At 34.7% G+C, this 25,412-nt stretch overlaps 1 protein-coding gene across 1 annotated transcript in view; it reads left to right on the top strand.

Annotated features, from left to right (window-relative positions):
- The first annotated feature begins 399 nt into the window (after positions 1–399).
- The window catches only part of RNF152 (ring finger protein 152), a 68,384-nt gene continuing 43,371 nt past the window's right edge, over positions 400–25,412 (top strand). The window contains exon 1 of the mRNA XM_044665666.1: positions 400–518. The gene's annotated coding sequence lies outside the window, so the exon portion shown is untranslated. The remainder of the gene's footprint in view (positions 519–25,412) is intronic.

The raw sequence follows: 25,412 nt of genomic DNA, 5'->3' as shown, positions 1-25,412 counted from the left end.
CCTGAGGACATAGGATGCAATATTTGAGATCATAATGTCTCTGAGTATTCATTTTTTGATGAGGAAGGAAAGAAGAGAGGAAGGAAGCAAGCATTTATTAGGTGCCTACTGTGTCCCAGACTTTATAAAAAACTTTACAAAAATTAAATCTTCACAACAATCTGGGGATGTAGGTGCTATTGTAATCTCCATTTTAAAGTTGAAGAAACTGAGGCAGTCACTTAATGACATGCTCAGAATAACACAGTGAAGTGTGTAGTATGAAGATTCACAGATTCATGTAAACAGTAATAATACATTCAAAATCTTCAAATGTGAGGGACCCCCATTTTTTTTTACTTCTCTTGTCTCTCTCATACCCTTATAACATACTATTATTCTTACTTCACAGATGGCAAAGTGGAATCAGAAAAACATTTAGTGTCTTGGTCCTGAGACAAGATCCCAGACAAAGTTCCTGACTCTTAATCTAATGCCATTTAGAAACCTGAATTTATTGCCTCTTCCTTCAATTTAAGGTAAAGTGAACATGGGGAGTGTGGGGGCTGAGCACGAGTTTTGTGTGATCCTGAAATAGTCCATTCTAATTGATTATCTTAATTAGGGTCATAGATGTATATATATTTCAAAAATAGGTTCCTGTTACCTCATCAAAAACCAGTATATTTGGGTATGGACCTTAAAACAAAAACTTGACAACTCCTCAGAGCATCCATGGCACAAAAGCTCTCTGGTGGAGGTAGCCAGGTGACTTGATTTTTTTGTTGATGCCATCAATAATAGATTAGAGCTTTTGGAAGACTGAGCATTGCCATTGTTGTTTTTTGCATTTGCTTCCTATTGTTTAGGGTCATTGAATTTATGTGTCTTGTTTTGTATCTGTAATATATCCATTTTCTGAGAAATTTCAGATATTTTTCAAAAAATATTATTGTTATGGGCAGTTATAATTAATTTGGGAAATAATCCCTACCTATTCCAGTGACTTTGAAGAATCAAGCCTCTAATTGTGTCAGTGACAGTTTCTTTTAAAGCTCCTGCCAGAGTAAGATTTGGATTTTTCTAGTTTTAGAGTAAAGGGGTCCTTGTAGCCTATATTTGGTTAAAGAGCTGGCTTTCATTCAATGGCAGAAGATGCCATGTATGTAAGAGTCTTTCCTTTTCACTTAGAAAGGTTCAGAAATTATCTTAGAAGGAGAATAACACCTTTTGATTGAACCTACTTACTGTTTTTACAATTGATAATCATCTGAGCACATTTAATATTTATTTATTTGGACTCCTGATTGGTCTTCCTACTTTAAGTCTTTTCTCCACTCCAATTCTTTCTCCACAAAATTGCCAAAGTGATTTTTCTTAAGTGAAGATTTTACCATTTTTATACCTCTAGTCAAGAAACTCCAATGACTCCCTATTTTCTCTAGGATAAAATATAAATTCTTATATTTAATTTTTATATTTTTATATCTTTATTATATTACATTTGTATATATTGATTGATTTTTAAAGCCCTTTACCTCCTGGTCTTCATTATACCTCTGCAACCTCTGTGGATATTACTTCTTTTTCCCATAGTCTGTGCTCCATCTAAATTGGCATTCTATTTCCATCTTGCATCTCCATGCTTTTGTATTGGCCATTGTCCATGTCTGGAATGCACCCCTTTGCACTGCTCCCCAGACTCAAAAAATTCCTCATTTCCCTTAAGACATAGATGTGATTCCTAACTCCCCCATTTGTTTTAGGATTAATTTGTCATACATTAAAGTTTTAAAAATATGCTATAGGTACAATTTGTAGTACTTTGAGGCTTTTATAATTAGTGTACAATCTATGGGCATTTTAGGACTATTATAGGATTTTATTACTTTAAATAGTTATAGGAAGTTATAGGTGTTATTTTTTTGCTTTTTTGTCACATGTTTTTCACATCTATGCCTTATTTAATGGGTAGTGTTTGCTCAGGTCTGTAATCCTCAATCATAATATTTTTATCCTAGGGAAATACAGTCTACTTTATAGTAGTTCACTTTAACATGGTATCCAGACATACATTAATGGTAAAAAAAGTAGGATTAAATTAATTAGGATTTAAATTATATATAATTTATGTATATACTTAAATTATATATATGTGTGTGTGTATATATATATATATATGTATATATATATATATATGTAGGATTTAAAGTAAAAAGGCCACATTTAATGTGTTTCAGACTTTTCATGTTCAAATCCAATTTATCTAGTTCAATGAATTTTTTCTATCATTTCTTTGATATTTGCTTTCAGTTTTCGATTTGATTTTTTATTTGGATTTGCTTTGTAATTGGCCATAGCCTTTACCCAACAGCCACTATGGGATTAGTTTTCTTCTCAGTTTTCTTTTTGAACAATTTTTTAAAAGGAGTCTTATTCTGTTATATAACATTGTATACTTAATTTCTTGCCTTTTAGTCTCTGAAGATAGTTCACTTTACCTGTGTATAAGAGAGGAGGTAATCAGTTGTCAAATCATTGGCAGTTACAAATAGCCATAAGTTCTGGATAACCAAAAGAAAATGATCAATCAGAATTTTATGCATGAGAAGTTGTTGAGTAATGGGGATATTTGTCAGCAGTTTTTAAAGTGACTGTGTTAACTTGAAATAGAAACAAGCCTTAAGAATGATATGCTGGGGGCAGCTAGGTGGCACAGTGAATAGGAGTGCCAGGCCTGGAGTCCTGAGGATGTGGGTTCAAATCTGACCTCAGACACTTCCTCATTATGTGATCCTAGACAAGTCACTTAATCCTGTTTGCCTGACCCTTGCCCTTTTGTGTTAGAGTTGTTTCTAAGACAGGGCTTTAAAAAAAAAAGAGTTAATATACCCAAATTCTCTTGTTGAGAAAACATACATTTTTTCTTCTGTGTCCCAAAATATCAATTAATTATTACTTTTTTTGTGGTAATGATGAATTAGTATGCTAATATCAGCAATGGAGTAGAGTGCCTTTTGGGGGAAGATTATTCAGTATTCTGATTTAGGGAATTCACAAAGAATTCTGAGAAGCACATGAGGTCTCATAGGGAAAAAATAGTATTGCTTTTATGTTAACCAGAATATTCCATATAAATTAATACTATAGAGAGCAATTACCTTGTCACTATTTAGAGTCCAATATTTACTTTTGTTCAAAGACAGTTTTCTTTTGATTTTTAAGAGATAATTCTAGTTAATAATGAATTAAACATACTCAATTTAGTACTGGTTAATTCATTTAGGAAAATCCAGATATTGAAATCTGAGGTGGGAAATTTTAATTTAATGTTATTAAACTTGAGTGTCATCTTTAATTATTGTTGGACAAAAATAGCTACAGCTACATATATACGTTGCATATGTTCATATGTATTTTTAGATATGGTTTAGGTAAGGTACTTTTATATTGAAAAAATACATGTTGCCATACATGATACAGGTATTGGAATAACGAGAGATGAAGTGTAGGAATTCTATGTTACAGTTGGGTAGAATGTTAGTGCTTTATAGAGAATGACAGGTAAGGCATTCAAAAGGTGCATAACTTAGATATAATTGTGATGCAAGTGTTGTGTCTACAGAGTCCTCCACATTAACTTTCTCATGGTACTCTCCACTGTTTTCTGATTTCCTCCAGTGACAAATGATTCAAGAAACAGTTAAACTTAAGGCTTTAATCCCATTTTTAGGAGACACTAGAGAAATCTCTCACTCTCTTTCCCTCTCTTTCCTCCCCCTCCTCCCCCTCCTTCCCTCCCTCTCTTCTTCTCCTCCTCCTCCTCCTCCTCCTCCTCCTCCTCCTCCTTTTCCTCCTCCCTCCCTTCTCTTTCCCCCTCTTCTCCTTCTCTCTCTCTCTCTCTCTCTCTCTCTCTCTCTCACACACACACACACACACACACACACACACGCACGCACGCACACACTTTATTTGTCTAATCTATCTTTCTGTCTCCTATTTGCCTATTTACTTCATCTACCCCTCATGCACTGGAGATGAAACCAAAAGTCCCTAGAGTTTATCTCCTCTTTCCTTCTTTTGTCCTCTCTTTATTTTGTGGAAATATCTCAAATTCAGATCCCACACAGTTCTCAGATATATTGTGTTAGTAGACTTGTGCACTAACTCTAAAGCAATTTATAGCTTGAATTTTAACCAAAACAGTTCTTTCATGCTCTGCTGCCTGTTTCAATGATGCCAGCTAAGCCTAAAACCAAGACTCCTAGATGGTACCAGTGGGAAACTACAGAAGCAGTTGCAGCTTTATTTGAAACAGTCGATTTTATTAGAAGTACTGAGGGGGGAATTTGAGCAACTATATACTCTGAGACATTCCAAAAGGTCAAGTGAGTACATATCAGCTTCTTAATGGTAAATCTACAATATGGGTGACTGGCACTTTAGGATAAACCAACAGTGCTCCTCCTTTGTCACACAGGAGAGAAGCAGAGTTGGAAAAAAGTCTTGTGCAGGATTAGCTATTGTTTGAATGAGTTAATGTAGATGAACAGTTGTTGAAATCATTTCTAACCAGTAAAGTCCACAAGGGCCATCATGCTACCAGTCACACTGGGATTAGGGAGGCATAGCTTTGTTTCCAGTCTTGCTTTGTGAACTTTGAAAATGTCTTGGAACCTCTTTACCTCAGTTTTTCCATCTATTAAAGAGGATAATAACATTTGTCCTCATCATATCTGCAAAGTGAGTTGAAAGCTTATCCATGGTTACCTCTGACAGTTTTTAAGAAAGTAAAAGATAATTAGGAGGAGGGTTACCTAGCGATTTCATCTTCCTTAAGAGATCAAAAAGAAAAAGAAAAGGAATTTATTTATAGCTAGAGGGATCATGGAGTTTATAATCCATGGGTTTGGAGCTCAAAGGGGAGCCTCAATTTTCTCATCTGTAAAATGAGGTTAAGAATAATAGTACCTATATCAAGGTGGTTATGAGGATAAAATAAGATATTTGTCAAGTGCTTTGCAAATCTTATAGTGCTATATAAAATTTAGCTACTATTATATTTATTTCATTCCTTTTATTTGTAATTGTTATCATTTTCAAATATTTGATGTGTTCCAATTCTGTTAGGAGAGTTAATTCCATGATTTTGGGCAGAACAATTGAATATGAATATTCATATACTTCATTGATGTATCTTAATCACTTAACTATTTCACACTGGTCAAGGAGAGGGTGAACCTCAAGATCTGGTACCATTAAACAGTGGAGAAAGACCCTCATTGATTTTCTTAGTTGCCGACTTGTGGAAAATATGGCTTAGCATTCAAGATGTATTTGCTAATTTTGTGCCCTCTTGTGTTCAGTACATGGCAAATTATTTGTTTTGTAAAATAAAAATCATAGCAGTAGGTTGCAGGGAAAATGATCTAATCACAGCATGTTTTGAGGAAATTTTCCACCAGTTGTTTCCAACGTGGAAAATGAAAATGGGGTCTTTAAGTACCAGTTGTTTTCCTTTTGGTGGCTGTTTTTAATAACATACTTAACAGTATTCTGAGAGTACAAATCTCAAAAATAAACTCCAAAATGATCATTTGAATTTTACAATGCAAAAATCATTTTTGCATTCTCTTTGAATTTCATATTCTGATGAAAATGTGATAGAGTGAAAGGAGCCCTGGGACTGCAAGCTAAGAGACCAGGTTTATTGTTCTTTTAGTTTCCCTTTTTATTAGCTGGGTCATCTTAGATAGTTTTAAAACTGAACTGGGATTGGGTTGAATGTCTCTATCTAGGACCTTAATTTTATCAGCCCAAGCAGGCAGATAATTAAGGAAGAATATAAATCAGATAGAAGTAAACTCCATGAGTGAACCCCTACTTCTTATTTTGTATAATAGCTAAATTTGCAGATCTCAAATAAGAATTTTTCTTTTCCCCACAATATAACAATATTTTTGAAACATCTCCAGATGAGAGTAATAGCATTTGGTTTTGACCTTCATAGGTTTTTGATTAACATGAGGATGAATGGAATTCTTGTAGGGACGAAAACTCATATTTACTCCCCAGACCTATAGATCAATATTGTCTGGATATTGATGCAAGACTTTTAAGCAAGATCTTAACAATAAGACTATAGCAGTAAATGTGTGCATATGTATGTTTATGTATACAAATATGTATGTGTGTTTCATATATATGGATATATGTTCACTGTGGCCAAATTGGATTTATACCAGAGATAAAAGGATAGTTCAACATTAGGAAAAGTAGGATTAATTATATTAAAACTAAAACCTTATGATGATGTCAATTGATGGAGAAAAAAACCTTTCACAAGATATAAAGGATTTTTTTTTGTTTATGCTAAAAAACAACCTTAGGTATTAAGGGGTAATTTTTAAATAGTATCATCTAAAACAACAACTGGCATTTTTTTTTGCAATGGAGAAATACTAAAAGACTTTAATACATACAGGAGTAAAACAAAAATGCCCCTTTCCTTACAATTATTTGACATTTTCTTGTAAAAGTAGCAGTAGGAATAAGAAGAGAATGATGTTAACATTGGCAAAGAGAAGATGATTATTACATTTGAGAGTGAAATGATTTTACTTTGAAAATCCTACAGATTCAGCAAAGAAATTAAGACCAGTACCTACAGTAAAATAGTCAAATACAAGATAAATCTATAAAAATAACCAGCATTTCTATATGACAAGAGCAAAACCAAAGAAATAATTAGAAAAGAGAATTTTGTTAAAAATAATTTCAAATGCACAAAATATTCAAAGGAGTCCATCTAGTAACATAAACTTCAGACTGTTAATATACTTACAAAACATTCTTTACAAAAATAAAAGAAGACAAATAAGTGGAGAAACATTTATTTTTGTAAAGCAATTTGGGAGAGGAAAAAATGAGTTTAAAACAGACTCATACTTAATTACAATAAGTTCCAAATGGATACATGATCAAAATATAAATGTTATACTGTTTAAAAAAAGAATAAAATCAATGGATATCTCTTTTCACAACTATGATTGGGGAAAAACTTCCAAAAGAAGGTCATTAGAATTAGTCCAATCATTTTGGAAAAACTTTTAGAATTTTACAAAAGGGTGACTAAATTATTTATATCTTTGGACCCAGAAATCTTTTGACAAAGTATATATCCTAGAAAGGTTGAAACCCATAGAAAGGTGCCAGTGCTTTTTCCAGTGTACCACCCAAATCCATCCTCAGTTTTTCACAGGAAAAAGAAGAAACTGAAATCCAGAGTGGTTAACTAGAGATGTCATAGATTTTTTTTTTTTTTTTTTAGATTTTCAACCCAACTTCTTTTGACCCTTTAGTCCAGCACTTCATCCACTTCAAATATGGACAGCATCCAAACAGGATATCTCAGGGGTCACTGAGATGAATGGCTCTGAACTATAGGTTATAGTGGCTTCCCATCAGGAGAGTAAATACTGTATAAAAACAAATTCCATTTTTTGGAGCTTTGACATTAGCCTTATTTTCTTTAAACTTTTGATATCTATCCCTGATAACTTAAAAGTGGACCTTCTGTAATTTTTCAGTGTTCTGTAATTCATTAGAACTGAAGAGACCTTGGAAATCCCTTAAGTCCAATCCCTTCATTTTATAGGTGACTATACTGGAGAGAGGTAAAACTTGCCTAATGTCACCAAGGTAATCGATGGTGAACTAGAAATAGGTATCATGTTTTCTAATTGTAGGCTAGTATCCTTTCCACCTCACTAATCTCAATAGGCTTCTTGATTATTTCATTCCAATATTTCCTAGTCATATTTGAGTTTTATAAATATATAGATTTGGAGAGAGGGAACATTTCATGTTATATTAAAATGCAGGTGATGGTTTCCTAGTCAGGAGTCCTTTCTTTTTCAATTAGGCAGTTTATTAGTAAGAAAGTGATACGATTTCAAATGCAGTGAAACTTTGATTAACTAGGATGCCTAAGGAATTAAGTGTTCTGATTAATTCAATTTCTTGTTTAATTGACGAGTAACCAGAAAACCTTTGTATCTTAATCTTTGCTGTGTCTGCCTTTCTAAAAAGCATCACCACATTTTTCTGTCTTCATAATTGTTACCTTCTTCATTGGTAGTGCATATTGGTGCCTCCAGACTTTTTGTTGTCAACATTCATTTCATAGGGAACTAAGCAAATACTGATCCCTCTCCCTGACAGGGAAGCCTGTAAAACTTTGCTTTTTTATTAAATTCCCGATATTCTATTATTTCCTCGTAATTTGTTTCCTTCTGATAAAAGTTAGCTGTCATAGAGTTCCATCTTCAACTTTGTTGTTTTTGATGAACTGAGATTGTATCTTCTTGTATAAAGATTCTTTATTTCATAAGTTCTTTCATTATTTTGGAAGCAGTGATGCACACACATACACATACTCCTTTAAATCAGATTGAACATAGGGAGACAGGCAGAGTTTGATTTGTTGTTGGTGTGAGAAATAGGATAATTGATGGTTCAAGGATGAATTTATTTTTTTTTTCTTTTTCCCCTAAATTATTTTGTAGTGACCAAAGATGTGGAATCCTAGATCTTTTAGAGTTTCATAATCATGCTATTTGGACTTTCGGTCTCATATGTGATTCTTACAACTTTCAGGCAGTTCTAAGTAATAATACTACAAGGCAGAGGAAAATCACCAGGAACCTTAGCTACCACCACCCAATATATTCTTCAATCTACTCATGCAGACAGCGTTGGATAGCAAAAATAACACAAAATAAAATTGAAAATATATGACTCTAGAGAGACTATTAGCATTACTTATTGAATTTTCCTTTGATAATATATTGGTGCTTGTGAATCATTTGGCACATTCTATACTTTAGATCTCAGCTTTCTTTGTTTTCCCATGTATCTTCTTTTTGGGTAAGTTACTAAACTTGTCTAAAAGTTGTGTTATAGTCAATGTAACAAACTGGTTTCTCATTGTTCTCTGCTGATTCTCTTATACACCAAGGAAGTTGCCTGGTCTGAACTAGATTTTTGATTATCAGTTGCTAGAACTGGGACATTGCCACTGGTCATGGAGAAGGGTAAAGAAACAAAGATTGGAACTGAATTCTAGCTATGGTATAAGCAATGAGCGAAGCCCTTTCTAAATATTTCTCTATCTTATTAGTTTATTTCTAGTAGATTTTCTTTTTTAAATGAGTTGCTTTCTTAAGATGTGTCAGCTTAGGAAGCTGAGTAAAATTATAAACAAATTTTTCTCAATTATGAGAAAAATAGATTGCCTCTGAAAAATCAGAACCATTTTAATCGAATAATATTTAGTTAGCTGAGAAGCCTTTCATGGTTATCAGCACCTGTAATTTAGCTTTCTGGTGAGCACTCAGGTTATTAATTTGGAAGATGTGCCCTTACATGCTGGTAATCTCAAAGGTATTTAAGCATCTGCAAGATAAGATTATAAATCAGGTGTTGTTTTTTGAGGAATTAGAAGAACCATATTTTCCTTAAAAGAGTTATCTTGAAATTGAGTTGTTAATTAACTCTTTCCCAAGTCTTCAGATACTGGTACATGTAGTTATTTTGTTGAAGGATGAGCTATAATATATTTCTAGTTAAAGAAAAAAATGAATTTAGTTAACTAGCACTCCTGGGTATTACTGGCTAATAAAGTGGTATGTGGTGATGCCATTAAATTAAAACACTTTCAATAAGCACATTTAACTTTTCATTTGTTCTAAGAATTATTTAAAAGAATGCATAAACAAAAATAATATGGGATGAAATACTTCAATATGAGCTTTTATTTAAGGAGTGTAATTCTTTAAGAATTCATAAATACTCATTCACATTTTATAGTGTTTCTTCCATCCTCCATTTTGGAGGTAAAAATAACAAATAACAAATAAAAAATCCTGCTTTGAGGCTAGTACTGCTGGTAACGTTAAGCAGTCTCTGGAAAGCAGTCATTCATGGTTACTTTCTTTCGTGGGATCTTTCGTGCCTTCCACTGAATCGGGCTCCCTTTCACAAAGAGTACATTACAGTGGAGTTGGCACAAGTTCATAGGCTTCATGGATTTGGTCCTGGGATTCCTCTGTGCTGGTCTTCTAGTGCAAAAGGCACTCCCCTGGCTAGAAGCCATACTCTATTCCTTTGTCAAGGCTGCTTCAGTTGGTTTTTGATGGTGGCTCCAATACTACTAATTATGTAACCTTGGGCAAATTATTTAAATTATCAGCTTCCTTTTCTGTAAAATGGGGATAATAATACTTGCCAACCCAGGGTAATCTCTAATAAGGGCGTAGTCCATCTCTGTAGGTGCAGGGGGCATAGCACAAAGCTTTGCTTCAATAAGCAATCAAAAACTATTTATTTCCTCATTTCAGTGTATTTGTGATCCTATTGAAGTGCATACTCCTTTCACTGGTACAGATTATACATAATATATTCCCTTTTCATCCTGTATAATTCTTGTTCATGTTCTCATCATTTGCACAAGATCTACAAAACCTGAAAGAATATGGTCTTTTTATATTTTGTGGGAACCAATACAGATCCAAACTCAAATTTTTCTTGAAGAATTTTGCAAATTCCTTCTTTGCTTTCTCACCTTCCATCTGTATAACTTGTTACATGTATTTGTATTATAAGCTCCTCAAGGCAGGAACGTCCCCATTTTTTATGGACTTGGAGAGTTTTTTGAACAGAAATTAGGAAATCTGAGTTGAAAGCCAATTTATGACTCTTACAAGACCCTGGGCAATTATCCTCTCTGAAACTTAGTTCCCATATCTATAAAATGGGGACAAATTTTTGAACAGTTTCTCTCAGAGAGCAGTTTTGGGAAAGCTATTTTTTATAACTGTGAACTTTAAGGCATTGTATAAATGGGAGCTGCTATTATATTTGTCCTCAACACATAGCAGGCACTTAACTAATTGCTATTTTCTTTCTTTGCTTAATTTGAGAAGACTTCAATGCTCATGTTCCCATAAACATCCTGAGCTCCCAGGTTCTCAGTCTCTTCAGCTCCTTTCTCTCCTCTTCATATTGGAATTTTCTTTAATTTCTTCGTAACCCAAAAAGTCTACCACCATCATGATCAAGAATATTGAAATTCCTTTAATCTATCATTCCATCACTTTCAATGCCTTATTCCTCCCAAATCTGTCCATTCTCACCATTGATTTCCAGCCTCTCTACTCCTTGGTGCTCTTGGACATATACAAACTTGCTGACTCAGTCCACTATAAATTTATTAATCGATTTGAAATAGGCCATTCCTGCTATAATGCACTACTTTTACTCCTCACTTTTCCCTAATGGCTTCTTTATCTTAGTACCCATACCACTTCTTCCATATTTATCCTCACCTTAAACCTCCCAAGTGACCTTCCCTCATTCTCAGTAAAAGACCCTGCTTCTTTACTGAAAAGCTGGCAGCCATACTTTCCAAGCTCCCTTTTTTCCTATATTCTTTAACTCAAAACACCTTGACATTACCCTCCCCCAAATTCTTTCCTCCTTTAGTCCCCAATGAAGAGGTTCCCTCCTCTTAATCAAGGCCAGCCTTTCTATTTGAAAATCTCTAGATAGAAAATCTCTCCTAGACAGTCTTTGCACTTTCCATGCCTGAGATATACTCCTTCCTTACCACTTCCTCCTAAAATTGATCCTTGATCCCATCCCCTCTTATCTGTCCCAACAGATTACTTCCATAACCATTCCTCCTCTATAATTTTCCATTTTTATCTATTGGTTAATTCCCTACTGCCTATAAATACACTCAGATCTCCACTATCCTTAACCCAGGTCATAATTCTCTTGAGCTATCATTCCTCTTAAAAAACAAAACAAAACAAAACAAAAAACCAAGAAACTTATAGGAAAGCTACTTCCTAGCCTCTTACTCTCTTCTAAATCCCTAGCAAACTGGCATCTAACCTCATTACTCAGCTGAAAAAACTTCCCCTAAAGTTAAACATAATCCCAATTGCCAAATTTAATGGTGTTTTTTCATCCCTGTTTTTTTTTTTTTATTTCCCTGCATTTGACAATGAGGACTATGCCTTCCTCCTAAACACTGTCTTTTTTTCTGGTTTGTTTGTTTTTGTGTATGTATATGTGACTGTTTTTCTCTTTTGGTTCACTTACCCACCTGACTGCTTCTCCATATTTTTTCTTACATCATCCATATCTGTCCTCATACCCATGGTTGTACTCCAAGGTTCTATTTTTGGCCATCTTCTTACTCTTTCTTTTCCCTTGGAGTGCTCTTGACTTTAACCGCTCTCTACCCCCAAAACTCACAAATATAGGTGAATGTATGTAACACTAACTTTAATAGCCTCTCCCTCTCTAGATCCCAGAACTGTATCTTGAAGATACAGTGGAATCTTGGGAAGTCTTTTTGGAACACGTTTTTGTATCCTTCTCCTTCTTTTCACTTATGTATCCTGTTGCTTACATATCTACCCACCACAGGGAGGTCCTTAGTTCTGACCTGAGCTACTGTTTTCTACTTAGTTTCCTTTTATAAATCTCTTCTTTACTCTAATCCTTTTCCCACTCAGCTGCCATGTTGAAACTCCTAAAGCATATGTTTGACTATGTCAGTCTCTTATTCAATAAAATCCAGTGGCTCCCTCGTAGCTCAGACTTACATATCTAGGTTTTTTGTATATCACTCCTCATTATATATTTTATAATTGATCCAAATTGGTTATCTCAATGGTCCTTAAAAATTAATTATCTCTCCTTTTGGAGTCTGTACTTGCTATCTTCCATGCCTGAGATGTATTCCCTCCTTACCTCTTCCTCTTAGAATGAAAAATCACAGAAATAAAAATTTTGGCAATTGGAAGCAACCATATCTAGTCCAATTCTTACCCAAAGGAATTTCTACTGAAACATGCCTAATGCCTGGTTGTCCAGTTACAGCTCAAAGGCCTCTAAGGAAGGAGAAACCACCATCCTGGGGCGGGGAAGGGAGTGCTGTCAATGCCACTTCTGGACAGCTTTCATTGTTAGGAAATTTTTCCTGACGTTAAGCCCAAATTTTCCTTTTTTCAATATCTACTTATTATTCCTGGTTCTGATCTCTGGGAACCAAATGAAGCCAGCCTTATCTCTCTTCTACATGACAGCCTTTCCAAAACTTGAATACAACTCTCATGTCCTCCCTCCCCACAGTCTTATTTTCTCCAGGCTAAACATGCCTATTTCTTTTAGCAGTTCCTCATATGCCATGAATTTGAAGCCTTTTAGTTAGTCAATCAACAAAAGATTATTAAATGCCAACTATATGCCATTGAATAAAAGAAAGGCAAAGGACAGTTCCTACTCTCAAGGAGCCCACATCCTAAGGGGGGAACCATATACAAAGAATTGTATACAATTAAGCTAAATATAAGATAAACTGGAAATATTAAAGGAAAGATATTAGTATTAAGAAGGATCAGGAAAGACTTCTTATAGCAGGTGAGATTTTTCCTGGGATTTGAAGGAAGCTGGAGAAGCTTGGAGAAGGGAGACATGGTGAAGAGCCAGTGAAAATACACAGGTGAAAGAGCAGCAAGGAGGATGCTGTCAGTGGGTCACAGAGAAGACTGTAAGGCACAAGAAGAGAAGTGCTTTGAATGTTAGACAGAACTTTATATTTGATCCTAGAGGTAATAGAGAGCCACTGGATTTTATCGAATGTGAGGGATTGTGTGTGACATGGTCAGATTTATGTTTTAGGAAGATTCATTTGGCAGTTGAATGGGAAATGAATAGAGATGGGTGAGACAAGGGAGAGAGACCAACCAGAAGGCTTTTGCAGTAGTCTCGGCATGAGGTGATAAAGACCTCGGCCAGGGTAGGAGTAATTTCAGGGAAAGAAGTAGGGCATATACAAGAGATTTTATGAAGGTAAGATCAATAGACCTTAGCAAAGAGATTAGATAAGGGATAGGGATGGTGGGGAAGAGAGTGGAGTCAGGGATGACACCTAAATTGTGAGCTTAGGATGTTAGGACTCTCAACAATACTATGGAGTTTAGAAAGGGGAAAAGTTTTGGGGAGAGTTTAAGATACTTGGTTCAAGGGTGAAGATAATGAGTTGTTTTGGACATGTTGAGTTAAAAAAAATCTACAGGTCATCTATTTGGAGACAGCCAATAGAAAATCAAAGATACTACTCTGGAGATTAGGAGAGATTAAGGGTAGACAAGTAGATCTGAGAATCATTAGCACGTCCATTGTGAGCTGGCATGACTTGAATGAAGATGCAGGAAAGGAAATGAAGGAATGGTCAGTTAGACAGAAGAAGAACCAGAATAGAGTAGAGGCATGGAAAGGTAGAGAGAAGAGAGGATCAAGGAGGAGAAAGTAATCAACAATATCAAAGCCACTTAAATGCAGAGTTAAGAAGGATGGGAACTGAGAGAAAGCTATTAGATTTGGCCATTAAGAAATCATAATTAACTTTGTAAAGAACAATTTTGATTGAAGGATAAGATTAGAAGGCAGAAAACAGAGAAACAGAGTTAAGAGAATCAGAAGAAAGGAAATGGTAGTATTGGTTGTACATAGCCTTTTCAAGGACTTTAGCCATGAAAAATAGGAAAGATTTTGGTGCAATAGCTATCATATGAGAGTTTTTGGAGGATGATGGACACCCAAGTATGTTTGGAGGGAAGGAGCCAATAGAAAGAGAGGGATTGACAATAGAGTGGGGATGATAGAGGAGACAATCTGCTGGAAAAGACAGGATGTAATGGGACTTGTTCAGGTAGAAGGGTTTACCCAGGAAAAAGAAGGGCTCTTCTTCCTATGAGACAGATGAATAAGGAGGTAATGAATGGCATAAGGTATTGGAATGATGCTAGAGGAAGAGGAAGGGAAGAATAAGCTTTTGGCTAATGGCTTCAATTTTTTTAGTGAAATATAAGGCAAGGTTTTCAGCAGAGTAAGTGGTCAGAGAGGAAGCCTTGGGAAGTGCCACAAAGTATAAAAAAGTTGGGAAAAATTACTCTTTGCTCTCATGTGGACATTCTCCAGCTTCTCATTGTTTTTCTTTAACTGCTATATCCAGAACTGAACACAGTACTCCAGATGAGATCTGACAGGGTGGAAATAGTTGTCACTTTTCTGTTCCTAGAAGGTAACTCTTTCAATTATTCCAGCCTAAGATTGCATTAGCTTTTTAGGCCCCCACATCAAATTCCTGACTCATTAAGTTTGTGTTTCACAAAAATCCTCATATCCTTTTCTAAACAATTGCCATCTGTCCATTCCAACTGATTTTTTATACCTAAGTACAAGATTTACATTTATCCCTATTTAATTTCATTTTATTAGAACCATTCTCGTGTCAATGTAGTTTTCTTCAAAGCTCATCTAGAAAATAACTTTTTGCAAAAGTTCTTTCTCAGTTCACTCCATATACTAATGGTTTCTCTTACACCCAATTTATTTTATTTATTTTTTATGTAGTTATATGTGCTTGAAGTCAGGAAAATTTTAATTTTCATTGTATCCCCAGTTCCTAACACGGGTCCTGGCATACAACATACTTAAAATACTTAGTTATTGATTATTATTTAGCCCATTTCCTCTCCTCCATTCTTAGCATTTTATAAGACTAATATCAGATTTAACAAGTTTAGGAAATATAGCCACCTTCTTCATTGCTCAGCTGTCATGAGTATCTTCTCTCTATCTCCCCATTCCTTAACACTTTCCTGTACCATGTATAATTTGTTCAAAGGTTTCTCAAGCATGTTGGTTTGAAGTAATTAGCTGCCAATGACTGGAAGTTTCTTCGTTTACAAGGTTTGTTCAGTCTTGAGATATTTGCCAACAAATTTCCATTTGTAGAACATGGACTCTCCTTGCCCATTCCAAAAGTAGATAATGGTATTCTTTCCTAGTCTTATAAATGCAGGTGTACTTGGAACAATTTGCCAAGTTGAAAAAGGTCATAACTTGTTGTTAAATACCATTAGTTTACTATCAGTAAAAATAGCTCACATTATTTCTTTGGCAGTGGATAAGGTAGTGACAATTCTCATGCAGTATCTGAACCTGAAATAATCTTTCCACAGCTCCTAGGATGAGGTAAGTATTCTGTATGCTCCAGAGGATTATTTCTATTCACCTACATATTTTTAGGGTGGTGATCAGGGACAAGGATATATACTGACTTGGCTTTGTGCCCTTTTCCTAGAAAGTGATCAAAATGAAGTACATTTTTTTCTAAGATCCCCTCAGTACAAATTTCCTGTAAGCCAGCCAAGACTCAGGATGTTTTGGCTGCTATCAGCTATTTAAGATCGGTCTCTTAGTAACCAAGTTTTTTTTGTGTGTGTGTGTTAAGAAATATTAATCAAGTTTATGATGATTATTAACCAGTTATGAAATTTTTAACTCATTTGTTTAGATTTTTAAAAAATGAGTTACATTGCTTTTTTAGAACAGAGAGTAATTTTGGAGAAAATCTAAAAGGAGATTTGTTTTTTTGTTTTGCCTTTAGTCTCAAATACATGTATGAAAGACTAGCACAAAGTATATTATAGGCCAGTTGTATATCCTGAATAAGACAATATCCTGAGAAGTCACACTGTTTAGAAAACATAGGAATTATGTAGTTAACCATTTTCATTTGATTAGAGCATTCCCATTCAATTTTTTTCTTTTTTAAAAATAAAAAATAATTTGAAAGAATTATTATTCTGCTGAAGGAGAGATCAAGTCAGACTGTGGAGGACATAATCAGTGTCAGTTATATAGGACAGCAGCTATTACTTGGATTCAGGAAGTCCCAAGTTGAAATCCAGTCTCTCATATTTACTGAGGGAACATGGGCAGTTAGCCACATGAAGCCTTGGTATATTCTTTTGTAAAGTGAGGATAACAATAACTATAATTAGTAATTCACATTGTTGTGAGACTCGAGACAATCAATGTATGTAAGTATTTTGCAAACTTTAAAGAGCAAAATAAAATCACTTATGATTGCCATCTGTTGACCATTTAGTTCCTATTCACAGTCCAACTTTGTCCTAGATACTGATATTTCCTTAAAGAATTATAAGTTTGGTTGAAGCTTTTATTATTTTTTTTACTATTAATCATTAGTGCAAAATATGTCCATTTAAAATGAAGGAAATGATAAACATATCATTTAGTACATGTAGCCTTCATTATGTATAAACTATGGTATTTAAAATTTTTAAGAAAGAAAGAGTAGGCAACTAATTTTAATCTGTCTTTTGCCAACTAAAGCCACTAAATAAAGGAATTTTCAATATGTAATGTTAGTTTTTATTGATGAAACGTGACATGGCAACCCATCTCAATTAGATATTTTAAGTATAAAACAAAGAGAAGGATGCGACTGATGGTTCTAGATGAGTGAGTATGGGTAGAGATTCCTAGACATGAAGGGATAGGGAGGGAATCTCTGGGTGCCTGGTCCAGGGTGACTTCTAGAATGAAGAAAGTGTTGCAAAGGAAAATCTAATTGGTAGAGAATTATAAAGTCTCAGTAGAGACTGTAATATATTCCTGCTTGTATTCCAGCTATGTGTCAGAGCTGGTCTCTTATCTTTACTTCTCCTTTAAATTTGAGCTTTGGGTTTGTTTTTTTTTCCCCTGTGGGAACACATGTTTGAATTTATAATGGAAGCCAGTGGAATAATACAATTCACTTTCTAAGTGTTTGGGTTGGAAAGAAAGTAACAGTCATGGTAGGAAATGTTCATATTGGTGATTTTCCTATTTTTGTCATTTTCAGAAAATAAGACAAAACTGAACATTTTTAGTGCAGTAGAAGAATTTTACAGTATGAAATTCCCTATTGCATCGTGAGGGAATGATAATTTGTTTATTTCAACACAGTTCTAATTTTGCCTCATAGTGACATATAGAAACCCAAAGACTGAGGCTAAATTTCTATAATTGCTAAAAAGTAACATTGTTCCTCTGTTAAGCCAGTAACAGCTCTGTGGTAGTATTATTTACTTTTATTACTTTTCAGATTTCATAATGAGATGATATAGACATAATTGATAGCCAGAGGTTGTGATTTGTATTTTATAATTTGAAAGTTATTTCATATCTAATGAAAAAAAGTTTCCTGTTTTTTCTATTTTGGACATCACTTTTTTGTTATGTAAAAGGTCCTCTTTTGGGAGGGAGTGTATTTTCTATTAAAAACTCTTTGAACTATTTAGTTATATAAAGATAATTTATTTAGTTTTAATGATGAAGTTACAATTCTAGATTCAGAGTGATTGATACTGGCTTCAAATTTTGTCTCTGTTACTTTATGTAGTTGATAGCATGCTTAACTTAGAGTCATAAAGACCTGGTTTCAAAACTAGCTATATGATTCTGAACAAGTCAGTTAACTTTAATGGGACTAGTTTTCTCATCTGCAAAATGAGGATCTGTACCCCATCTCTCTCTAAAGCTCTTTATAGCCCTAAGTCTAAGACCTGGGGAGTCACTTATCCTCTTTGGGTGTTAGTTTCCTTATTTGTAAAATGAGGGCTTTGAATTAGAGCAGGGGTCGGCAACCTTTTTCGGCCGTGAGAGCCATAAACACCACATTTTTTAAAATGTAATTTCGTGAGAGTCCTACAGTGCTCACAGTGCGCGCTCCTGTAACAGTGCCTGAAAAAAAAATTGACTTTATGGCTCCTGCAGAAAGAGCCATACGTTGCCAACCCTTGGATTAGAGGATTGCTAAAAGCCCTTCCAATTCTAGAACAATGATCCTATGATACCATTCTTCAAATTTACCTACGTCAATCCTTTGAAGACAGATAAGGCTCAGTTTTATAGAGAGCATGTTCTTAAAGCCTCTTCACCTTAGTAGTTTTACCCTGCCAGAATAAGCGTGGTTCTCATCACCAGACAAGGCATCAATATAAAGGCGTTAGTTATAGGTGGCTCAGATAGTTACAATTCATTGATATTTAAAGGATAACATTTCTATTACACTACTAGCTGTAAACTTAGAAAACTTTGATATTAATGTAGTTGGGTTTTTTTAAAGTACATTTTAGTCCTTTCTTGTCTTTTTCTTCTTTAGCTAAGTTGATACTTTGGGAACAATGTTCAGAGTGATCCCAGAGCAGACTTCTGTTGCTTTGTCTGAAATAAGTTTAGCCATTTTCTTCCTTTGGATAGACATATTGATTTTTGAATTGTATCGCATACTATTATTTAGGATTAGTACTTGCCTTTTTATGTAAAGACTTTTTGAGTTTTCTATTGGGAATGTGGAGAGTGCGCCTTCATCCAGAATTCTCAATGCCTAGAATTTCCATTGATTCAAAAACTTTCATGGCATGCTTAGTGGGCTTAAGTATAGTTGTGGGAATTTTGGCTATGCCCAGAATACTGGACCCAATGTTTTATCATCCCTGAATTTAATTATAGTTTAATTACAATTAATTTGCTTTTTCACAGTAGTAAAACTACATTGAGCATTTCAAAGTCCAATCCAGAAAGCCAGGCTCAGTGCAAATGGATCATGGATTCAAGATAGTTTTAGATTCACAGATTCTTGGGACAAGAAATGAACCTTAAAGAGAACTTGCTAATAAATCCCAATCCCTCATTTTAAACCATGACATCACATTTATATAACAAAGTAAAAACCCAGCTGGTCCAAGTTTATAAGAGTACTTTAAACATGACTTGGTCTGGAATCCTAAGTCCTCTAACTCCCAATTCATTTGTCTCTTTTCACTACACCACAGTTGCTCTCTGTAGCAAAGCTTGGAGTTCATTGGTTTTATAATTTTTATCTCTCTTCTAGAGAGTTGTTAGGTAATTTCTCATTTTCCTTTCTCTCTTTCGCTATTCCTTTCTCTCAAGAGCCTATTTCTAAAAGCTTTATATCTTAGCTGGGAACTCGTTGACCCCTTTACAGTCCAAATTCTCCCTGATGCTAATTTGGAAGATAAGAACAAGTCAAAGCTCTTTCTCTGTTCTTCCATAGATTCATAGACCTGCCTTTGGTCTGTGCCATTGTCTTCTCACTGTAGGGGAAACGGGACAGCATGAGGTAAAGCATCAAGAGAGATTCACAGTCTGAAGATTCAAAGAAATGAATAGAATGAAGACTTTTGCCTCCAACAGAACAAGGCAGAGTAAGAAATGTGAGAGGCAAAAGAGGGAGGATTCTAATAATTCTATTTATAACATTTTTCCCTCTCACATAGTCTTTTTTTTTCTTTTAAACTATAATATTTTTACTTTATGCCCTAGTAATGATTCTAAGACACAAGGATAAAGGCTAGGCAAATGAGATTAAGTGACTTTCCCAGGGTCACACAGCTAGGAAGTGATTTAGGCCAGATTTAAACCTAGGTCCTCCCAATTCCAGGTGTGGCACTCTATCTACTATGCCACCTAGCTGCCCCTTCTTGTATAGTCTTAAAATATTTGTCTTTCCCATATTCCTGGTCCTGTGCTCTGTTTTGAAGGATATCAAAAGCAATAAAGAAAGATATCTATTTTATACTTTTTCTGCCCTTGAGTAGATTACAGTTGTGTTTGGAAAAGATAAAACTTAAATACTTGAAAAGATTAGAACCATTATAGAATAATGTAACATTTAGTACCCAGAATATGTGGAGGAGATGTTTTCCTTGTTTCATCCTCAGTGTCTTTGTCTTGATAGTAAGAGGGTTGGACTAGAGACTTTAGGATTTTTACATACAATTGTTGAATAACTTAGTGGGAGAGAGTGGAACTCTTGACTGCCATTGGTGTAAACATTCCTAACTGGTACCATAACCCTCAACTCTCATATGTCCTAATGGGTCTGTCTCCTCGTCCTAAGATGAAGGGGTTGGAATATTTGACATAGGAGGGTCCTTTTAGCACTTTTAGCACTATCATCATAATGCAATTGTCTTAATCAATTCATGTTTTAATGGAAGAAGTACTAATTTTTGAGTCAGAGGGCCCAAGTTTGAAATCTGAATCTATTACTATGTGATCTTGGGCAAATCTCCCCATCTTCCTTACAAAATAAGGCAGCACAGACTAGATGTTCTTAAAGATTCTTTCAAGTTCCAACTGTTGTGATCCTTATTTAAAATATATTTTATTCCTCATCATTAAATTTTTTATTTTTGATAGCCATTTTAAAAGGATGAGCAATTCAGAAGGATGCTTTTTGCTCGGAAGGATTTGATGAATGAATGGAGCAGGAGAGGGAGGCATGGACAGAAGATAAGTAGGGAGAAAGGAACAAAGAGGGAGGAGAATGGAGAACACAACACAACATATTGCAGTGGTTGACTTAAGAATTATAAATTGTGCAGTGAATGAATGTTTTCTAAGTGTGTTTGCTGTCAAGTTTATCAAACAGAAACTGTGACTGAGAACAAGATTTTAATTGGAAGAATTTCCAGCTTGATTGAATCTGCCACTGGGAAGTATGTGTGTTGGTGAATGGGGAGGGTGTGTGCAGTAGAGGGTAGTAATCTATAGCCTTGATTTGATGAAGTGTCAGTAGAGAAATATTGGCTCTGGGCCCATGCACTAAAACAACATTGTATGTCTGTATATAATTAATCCTGAACAAAAAAAGGAAAAAAAAAAAAGGTACAGTTGCTATTGGAGAAAAAATGAAATAGGAAAAATTCTTTATAATCTGATTTTGAGAAAAAAAATCTTTTTAACTACAAATTTCAAGGTCCAGCTAATTATAATGGTGACAAATATTTTTGCAGAATAAAAATGCATATAATTGGCACCTATTATAGCTTTAAAATGATGCCTTTTTTACAGCATTGTTCAGGGAGTCACAAAGAATTATCAACTTCTTGAACTATACCAACTGTTTGGCAAGATTTTGCAAAGAATTTCATTTATCTCTTTTTTCTCTTTGCTGCCCCAAAGTATTTTAGTTTTTTCCTTTCACACATATTGCACCATATTTTACTTTCTTTTCCCTTTTTTGAGAGAACCCAATGCATAAAGAAAAAATGCAAAAGCCTTACTGTAGGTAACCATTTTTGCTCTGCTAGTCTTCCTTTCTACCCACCTAATTATCTGGAATATTGTAGAAATTAAAAATAAATGAAATATTTCTTTTTTTAAAATTCACACTATAAATTGTTTACTATCTTATGCAAATGAGTGAATGACTTCTTATAAGGGCAGTGTAAAAATCTAAAGTTCATCTTAAGCCTTAAAATCTAGTTCTGCTTTAGCTGTTAAATTTATTGGTAAGGTGTCTTATTACTCTCATTTTGGACACAAGTTTTATGCATAGGCACACAAAAATTCATTATTTTCGGGGGCAGCTGGGTAGCTCAGTGGAGTGAGAGTCAGGCCTAGAGACAGGAGGTCCTAGGTTCAAACCTGGCCTCAGCCACTTCCCAGCTGTGTGACCCTGGGCAGGTCACTTGACCCCCATTGTCCACCCTTACCAATCTTCCACCTATGAGACAATACACCAAAGTACAAGGGTTAAAAAAAAACAAAACAAAAAAAATTCATTATTTTTATTTCTTGGAGGCAGAATTAGAATAATATGTTAAAATTAGTATGAAAAAATGTGTTACTGTAAGTCATATTTCTGATTTAGTGAAAGGAAGTTTACCTTGTCCGTCAAAAATGCTCCTTTGTGTTCCTATAGTTCCGAACATATTTTTCACAGAAATGCTGAAGGAATATTAGCTTCTTATTAAAACAGAGGAGTGTTTATTTTGCCCTGGGGAATAATGATGTTTTGGTGTCTTTTCCCTACTTCTGTGTCCTGTACTGAATTTAAAATAAATTTTATTATGATTTTGAATTTTGTAAAGGAAAGTAGCATACTGAAGTTTATTTTGGGCTATAGCATGTGTGGTCAAGTTTATTTGTGTCCACTATAGGTTTTTTCCCCTTAATTTCTTGATGTTCAGGTTTGATGTTTAAAAAGTGAAAAAAAAAAGCTTTAAATCACAGTGTTATTTGCTACAGTACAGGACACACTATCCATTTTAGCAGATTTTAAACTTCAAATGTAGGCTGTTTGGAAGATAGAAATGATCTCAACCTCATCCATCTTTGCTCATTTTTGAGGTTTGTAGAGTCTACAAGAAGGCTTAATATTCAAACGTTTATCTCTTGCCATCTTTGATTAAAAAGAAATTAACTGGGTGTCAGTTCTGCTTTAATTTCCATGGTAACAAGTCTCTAAGAAGGCACAGTCATGGAACTGTTAGGACTGGATCAAAGAGTTGACAATTTGTATTCAAAAGAAAAACTAGCCATTGGAAAAAAAGAAATGCGCCCTATTTTTCATGTGCCCTGTGGTTGATAGTTAATAGAACTATATCAAGAGTTAGAGAAATGGATAACAAAGTATCTTTCAGGAAATGTTTACAGCTTGGAATTGTTCTGGCACTCATTGTGTCGGCAAGAAAATGGAACAATGGCTCATTCATAGCAAATGATCAGTAGGAATAATGTAATCTCTGGAATCACAAGCTAAACAGAGTACCAGTGTGAGCTTGATTAACTTGTGGTGAAATAAATCACAGATGTTTGGCTATATGACTTAACATAGAATAGATGTTACCGTCCATGTGTGATTTAAAATCGGTAACATTCCAGAAAACTAAATTAATCAGCTACCTGGATTCAGAATGACTAGGGACTTTAAATGGATGTGATTGAGTTCTAACAATTGGAATGGCAGAGAAAGTCAAGACAATGCATTTTCTTTGCAGAGAAATGTTTACTTGGAGCAGAAATAGGAAGCTTTCATCACTCTATACCTATAGAATAAAGGTATTAGTTTATTTAGAACAACTATTGTTAAATATAGGACCATGAAATAGTCAATGTCATATTTGTCATTGATTTCTCCCATTTTGGGGAAGTAATTAAAGTGATAAGAAGCAAAAATGTAGTCATAGAATCATCCCCCTCCCCAAAATAATTACTGCCCTTTAATCAGACCACATTAAGAGCTTATCATATCTGTCTATAAATCTTTAGGATTTATAAAAGAAATAGAAATGATTTTCACACTCAAGAAAATTATAATCTGGTGGGGAGAAAGAAGACAAAATCTGCATAGTCCCTAATTTATGAATATCCAATTTAATAATCTCCAAGAATTACTATATCTTTCCCCCACCCATTCTTTCCTGAGACCTTTCCTGGAATCATTATTGAAGCAACCCCTTCTCCAACTGCCAACTTTCTCTCCTTGGGGAACACAGAGGGACTAATCTGGAAGGGGAGGGTACGTGGTGAAGATAAGACTTGGGAAAGAACTTGAAACTTTTAAAGAAACTATAGATCTAGAAGTAAAAAGAGAAGGGGCTGTCAAAAACAGGAGTCAGACAGATGATTACAGTGACAGATGTCTTGGTTAGGGCTACATTATCTATATGGTAGCAAAAAAATAATCTGCCTATATGGTGGCAAAATTCTCTATCCCATTATCTGAGTTCTGCCATGGATGTGTGTATTTCAGCATTATATTGAGGTTGCAAATACAGGATATAGTTCCCTAATTGTAGAGATTCTTCTCATTGTGTCCCTCTCTTCCTTTTAGGTATCACTGCCAAAATTTTAGATATTTGGTAGGTTGTCCCAGTCCTCTCTAAACCATAGCTCATGGACTTCACTGATGGCAGTTTGCTTTTTAGCAAACAGCAAACGGTTCATAACAAAGCAATTATTTAAATTAAATAATTATAACAGATAACATATACATATCTTGTTAAAACATTTACTTTTAACATTTATTTTTAAAGTTTTGAGTTCCAAATTCTCTCTCTTCCTTGAGTCCCCTTTACTCCACTGAGGAGATAAGCAAGCAGTATGATCTCTGTTATACAAATGAAATCATGAAAAGCATATTTCCACATTAGCCACTTTGCCCCCCCCCCCAAAAAAAAAGGCAAGAAAAATAAAGGAAGTTGAAAAAAAATATGCTTCAATCCGAACTCATATTTCATCAGTTCTGTCTCTGGAAGTAGATAACATTTTTCATCATGAGTTCTTTGGAATTGTCTTGGATCATTGTATTGATCTGAGAAGCTAAATCTTTCACAATTGATCATTGATATATATTTTGGTTACTGTGTATAACGTTCTCCTGGGTCTTCTCATTTCACTTTTTTTTATCATGGTTTTTCTGAGACAAACTTCTTTGTTATAATAGTATTCCATCACTATCGTATGCCCTATATGTGTCTATCTTAAAGGTTTGTAAAACACTTTAAATCTCTCATTTGATCCTTACAATAGTCCTATTCTATTACTCTTTTCTATTTTGTAGTTGAACAACTGAGGCAGAGAAAAATTAATTGTCTTGCCTAGGGTCACAGAGTATTTTAGGCAGGATTCAAACCCAGACTGCCTTTGAATTCTGGTCCACTGCTCTTTCCACTATTACCCCATAT

Source organism: Gracilinanus agilis, chromosome 1 (assembly GCF_016433145.1).
Source record: "Gracilinanus agilis isolate LMUSP501 chromosome 1, AgileGrace, whole genome shotgun sequence".
NCBI lineage: Eukaryota > Metazoa > Chordata > Mammalia > Didelphimorphia > Didelphidae > Gracilinanus > Gracilinanus agilis.
This window is presented reverse-complemented; position numbering and strand designations above follow the sequence as displayed.